Source organism: Ahaetulla prasina, chromosome 2 (assembly GCF_028640845.1).
Source record: "Ahaetulla prasina isolate Xishuangbanna chromosome 2, ASM2864084v1, whole genome shotgun sequence".
Lineage (NCBI taxonomy): Eukaryota > Metazoa > Chordata > Lepidosauria > Squamata > Colubridae > Ahaetulla > Ahaetulla prasina.
In genome coordinates this window covers 94,877,739-94,883,738 of record NC_080540.1, presented here as the reverse complement: position 1 = coordinate 94,883,738, position 6,000 = coordinate 94,877,739, and the positions used below count along the sequence as shown (strand labels likewise).

The following is a 6,000-nucleotide window of genomic DNA, read 5'->3' as shown; positions in this document are numbered from 1 at the left end:
GTTTGGTTACAAAACCAAATATATAAGACATAAAGAGTTCATTATTTTCTATGTTGACCATAGATTAGCTATTTGTCTTTAATTAGTAACATGCTAGAGTGACTTCTGGAACCTGTGGTTCTTATTGTACTGTCCCTTTAAGCTTTGTGACTATGAGGTCACTTTGTGCTTTGAAGGCACTTTTGCAGGGAAGAGAGACAGAGACTGGAATCGAGTTGTTTGAGTTCTGAGCCTGTTGAAAGTTGTCAAAGAAACCACTGCTCTGCAGTCATAATAGGATAAAAAAAAACAGATTTAAAAGAGGCACATTGAGACTCTCTTCTGTTACTTGCCTGGTGCTGAAGGAGATGAATGTAACCGCATCACCCAAGACTAAAAATGAACAGGACTGCTTAAGATATGGTAAAACGGGCAGCTTTCAGTTGGATGATTTTATAGCTGGATGGGTAGGAGGTAAGTGATTCATGTGGGAATAATGTGAAAATACAAACAGATTTAGCTGGATGTTGAACAATTCTGAATTTAAGAGTTTGCATACACAGAGTTCAGTGTATTTCTCAGCCATTTGTACAGTTCCATGAGTATAATTTATCCCATTACTGAAGGAAACATCTTCTGAATTAAGCAGTAGTTGCTTGTTATGAACATTCAGTCCTGTGATCTTTCAAAGGTACTAGATCCATAAATCACAGTTGGTTGAGGAGAGGAAAACACAAGCAGGATTAAGTTTAATGGAAAATTACTCAGGTTCCTTCCACATTTTACTCATGCCTCTAATAAAGGTTCAATAGAGATCTCCTAATTAGTTGAGCTGTGGAATCAGATCCTGATATTTAGACAGCTGGTCTAATATTGGCCAGTCATAAACCTCCATACAGCCACTCCTTTCATTAACTGTTGGTTTGACTAGAGATCAAGATAAGAATATGTGGAAAAATACCGACATTCACTATTGGCCCCCAACTTATTGACAATCTAATGCTCTTATGGATTCAAATGCTCTAAACTCCATAACTCCTGGAGAATGACAACAGAGTGATCACTTGGCAATCGCAATTCATCTTCTGTAGTTCAGGTCTGTACTGAAGGAAGAATTACAAGGCATTTATATACTTATTATATGATCTCCCAGCCATATACTCATCTATTATGAAGTACATTCCTTCAGAGTTAAGGTTATAAATGCAAGTAGTAAGTGGCAAATACTATATAGGAGGTAATAGTTCCTAAATTCCCAAGTTATATCATGGTTATTACATAGGTGAAAAAGATAAGTTGTACATTTATAAATCATACAGCAGGTCTGAAGGTCAAAAAGGGCTTTAGTGAAGAAGACCACATCTGCCCAAAGATGTGGTCTTGTATGGCAGATGCAATGGTTCCACATCATTCATGTGCTTTTCAAAATGCACAAGTATTTTGGCATTTCTGTTACAATCCATCCTTACCCCTTTCAGATTTTGTTCTTTTACTGCCTCTTCTTGCTAGAATAGACTCTGCGTCCTGGGCTTATAACTTTTTGATCTTAACACATAATATATTCAAAGTATTAATAGGACAGTTAATTCAAAAAGTAATACTACAAGACAGCATGCCATGATTAAGGCATTTTCAGTTTGGAAATCCATCCTGTAAAGATGTTTCACCTATGATGCATGCTAAGACATATCCCTGGTGATTCTGACAAGTTCAACTTGTTTATAGTCAATTTTTAATACCTTTCCTTTATAATTTTAGTTTAGTTTCAATATATGAACTTTTCCAAACAAATTAGACTATTTGCAACACTAGATTCCATGGGGAATGTGAAGTTCTACTCCTCCACTTTCATATTGATGTCTTCAATTTCATATTCAATAAAGCAATTAATATTCCACGTTGGTGCAGGTTGAGAAATATGACAAACTCCTAAATTGTAATTTGGAAATCACTTCTATTTTTTCAGTTATACACACCCTTTCCTGTTATCAGTGATTCGGGGAAATTTTTGTGTAATTAAATCCATACATATATGGAACAATTAAAGGTAATTTGCATAGTGCTCAAATGGAGCAGCATCCATGGGATTAGAGACTTTTTGGAAAATCCCATTATTTCCCTGGGATGGTCATAATGCCAGTACTCTTGGTGTCTAAATATGAATTAAAATTCCCATTTACTACATTTAGAAATAGGAGGCATGGGTAACTTTATGACCAATCCTTGAATTTATGACCTTTACAGATTGGTAAAGCAAAGGAAAGCTAGTAAGATCATAAGCACAGTTACAGTTTCATTTAGTGACTGCTTTGGTTAAGAACTGAGTTGATGATCCCATTTGTGGTCACTAAACAAGGACTACCTGTAATGTTAAGTTAAAATTATCTATTACTATCTATACATCTTGCTGAGATATAGCAGCCTTTTATAGTTTCTGCTTTTCTGTTATTTAGCCTTGATCTTAATATTATTGTCTAGTCAAGTGATTCCATTTTTTTTCCAGAGCTTCTATTTTCTAGGGAGTTAACTATCCTAATTTTAGTCCTGACTGTCTGCTATTTTTTCTGAATGTCTGCATACTCAGAATGATACATATTCATAATTCTGCAACTCAGAATTATACATTGGCATCACCCATGGAGTATATTGAGATGTATTGAGCTTCTTTATATATATATATATATATATAAGTAATATTAAAGTATATAGTAATATTAATAATATTTATTACATTAATCATACTTATGTAATTGTGGTAATTATACATATTTGTATTAGAGTGTGTTCCTTCATTGTTTAGTTGTTCAGTGTTTTTGTGCGCCATTCTAATAATAATATTTAAACGTACATAGTGTTACCATCTTTCAACATCTAATTTTTACATCTAGCTATTACTTTTAGTATATTATATATAAATATGTATTCCCCCTTGATCTTGTTTTGTTATTCTAGCTCTCAATAAAGCCAGTCTTATACTAAACAGCATTCCCTTTCTAACCATCATCTTTTGGATCTTTGTCTCATCTACATCTTTCCTATTTAGCCCAAATATTTCTTCCATCTCTACTATCTCTTGCTGCTGTACCTCCAGAGGCTCTGCCCAAGCCCCTATCTTCTCTTCAAAACTATCTTTCTTTTTATCCAATGATCCCATTTTTTAATTTCTTAATATATATTGTCCCTTATTTGATTCATAAGTCTTTATTGTATTCTCCTTCTTCTGAACATCTTCTGATTTCCCCACAATGTCATGCATTAAGTCTTTTATTTCCCTGTGGTTATTTATCAACATATAAGTACTTTGAAGCATCAACACCATTTCTTTTTGAAATCCATTCATTTCCCCCTTATGCAACATCTTGTCTTATTTTGATAGGTCCAATTATTGCTCAATAGCCTGTCAATAGTTTGTCACTGCCCCAAAGTCTCAATTCTCTATAACCTCAGAAGCCAGCTTAGAAACCATTTGCTCAATCCTAGCATTGCTCCTCAGGGGAATGCAATAGTTATAGTTCTTTGTTTCCAATAACCATGAAATAGTAGAACAGTAGTTAGCACAGTAGTCCTCCAGATGTTATTTATTTTCACTTTTTTTCTTTTGTCTTATCAGTATTTTCCAAGGTTGTAGGAGTTTAGCATACATTCCACTAAAAACCAGTAGATAGCACCTTCAGCTTAAGTTTCAACGTTGCACAAAATCTAGCAATTATTTATTTAAGTTTTTGCAATAGTCAATATTCAGACAAATAATTCCAGCATTTTAAAATGCCTTACCAAAATATTGCCAATAAAGTTTGAAAATCCAGTCTTTCTAAAGTCTATAGATTTTGCACTCTCCCTTTAATTCCTTTTCTTTTGGGTCTGTAATTTTTCTCTCTGTAATTATTCACCACTTAAAGAAGCATTTCAAAGAGTCTCTTTTTCCAGGGTTTATTTTTTTTGGGGGGGTTAGGTTCTAGGTAAAAAAAAAAGAATCACTTCACCCAGTTCCAATCACTGTTCATCTACACCGCTCCAGCACATTCTTTGTTTCTTCAGCTACCCCTACTTCATGACAGCCATAATGGCTGCCTCTCCTTTTTGTCATTGGATAGGAGGGAATCCCTGGGTCCAGCTGGAGAGCTGTTGCTCTCTGTGTCTTGCAGGGTGCCCCTCCTTTCTTTGTCACCCCTACAGGTTGACTTTAGCCCCTGGGGGGGGGGCTCCAATGAAAAGTATTCAGCACGAGTTCGTGAAGCCCCTCTCCTCATGTTCGATCTCACTGCAATGTCAAACTGGAAGTCGAGTTTCAATGGTGTATATGTAAAAAGTAGAGTTGTACATGGTGACATGATAAATAAGTCCCTGCATAGTTTCCATTACTTGATGCTCCCTTAATAAAATAACTCTGGAGGGAGAGACAGTTATTAACACATGTGCTTGAATAAAGTTTATATATAAAAATATATGGTCATGTTCATTTGAGTATCTCTTAATCTTTTAACCTGGGAATTATTTTATCTTGTTGAACATGCTTGGTGTCACTGGTTATCCTTTGTTTTTTAAACTAATACTGGTAATAGTAATTTACCAGTAATTTACTGGTAATAGTAATTTATGCTCTTTATCTATAAAGACTGACATTAAAAGTTTGTCAGTGCAATTTAAATAACCAATGCAAGACTCATAGTTGGCTTGTGGCTTAATGATAGCCACATTATTTATTTAAATAATGATGGTCATTATTTAACAGTCCTGGTAAGACTTTTTTTTAGAAATTTCCAATTGCCTTTGGTTGCAATTTGAGTAGAGTTTCTAGCAGAAACTGTCAGAATATATTTAGGTTTGACTGCAGTGAGTATAGAAGATGATTGGGAGAGAAATCTGGAGTTTGATAGTCTTAGCAAATGAAAAAATACTATTTTTCTGTTTCTTCGATTCATTAAGCAGATGCCCCATATTGCCCCATAAGTATGGAAAGTAGAGATTCAAAGGCTCTTTTGCTTTTGGGAGGGAGAAGAAAATAATCTTTGCATTTTCAAATTCAAGCTATGTTACACACAGCAGTCTCAACTGCTCCTGATCTGTATTCATGCTGATTTAACTTTAATTGTTTTAAGACAATCTTCTCTGAGCTACTTCGTCAACATTCTTGCAGGGCAATCAGCCCAGATAGCAGATTACCATGTCCTTCCATTAGACCAAGAGTCTCCAAACCTGGTGACTTTAAGACTTGTGGACTTCAATTCCCAGAATTCCTCAGCCAGTCTTAAAGTTGCCAAGTTTGGAGACAACCCCCTTCCCCAGTATACATACAGGCATAATAACCAGTCTGGTGTTAGTCTCTGCGTATCTGGGTGTTAGTTGTTGGAGAGAATCTATTGTGGTCTGTTTTCTTCTTAGCTGTTTATTGTCTATTTTGAATGGTGTGTAAATGTGGATTTTCTCTATGTCTATTGATCATTGATTTGTCTGAATGTCAAGCTTCCAGGTATTTCCTAGCATTTTTGCACTTAACTTTGTTTAGGATACTCACAGTTTTCCAATTGAAATTATGGTTGGGTGTTATGAGATTAAGCAGTTTTCATTGTGTTTTTTGATTGTTAGTTGATGTGCATCAGTGTGCTCTGCCTATCTGTCCTACACAGTGGTTGTTAAAGTCTTTATATTGTATATGTTACATGACTCCTTATTTTTTGGGCTACTAGATCTTCTGACTTACTTAATATGTTTTGTAGGGTTTTAGTTGGATTATGTGCTACAATGATGCTTTATGGTTGTACAATATGCCTGTGGTTTCTAAAACATTTTAAACGCATGGCAGTGTTACTTTTTTCATAGCTTGTGGTAGTTGTGCTATAGTGGGTTGAGTGGTCAGGAACTTTCTGATAAAGTTGTGTGCTGCTCTTTTGTTGGAAGATGTTGTATAGGTGGCCTGTTTCCTTTTTCTGATATTCTGAATTGTTGCTAGGGAAATCCTGGAAGCTCAACATTCAGACAAATCAGCCACCAAGCAGAGATTATCCAGACAAACAATCAAGG

The 6,000-nt window shown here is 35.2% G+C and overlaps 1 protein-coding gene across 1 annotated transcript in view; it reads left to right on the top strand.

The window, feature by feature from the left end:
• The first annotated feature begins 362 nt into the window (after positions 1-362).
• SLC25A48 (solute carrier family 25 member 48) overlaps positions 363-6,000 on the top strand; it is a 37,833-nt gene continuing 32,195 nt past the window's right edge. Inside the window, exon 1 of the mRNA XM_058167401.1 lies at positions 363-453. The gene's annotated coding sequence lies outside the window, so the exon portion shown is untranslated. The remainder of the gene's footprint in view (positions 454-6,000) is intronic.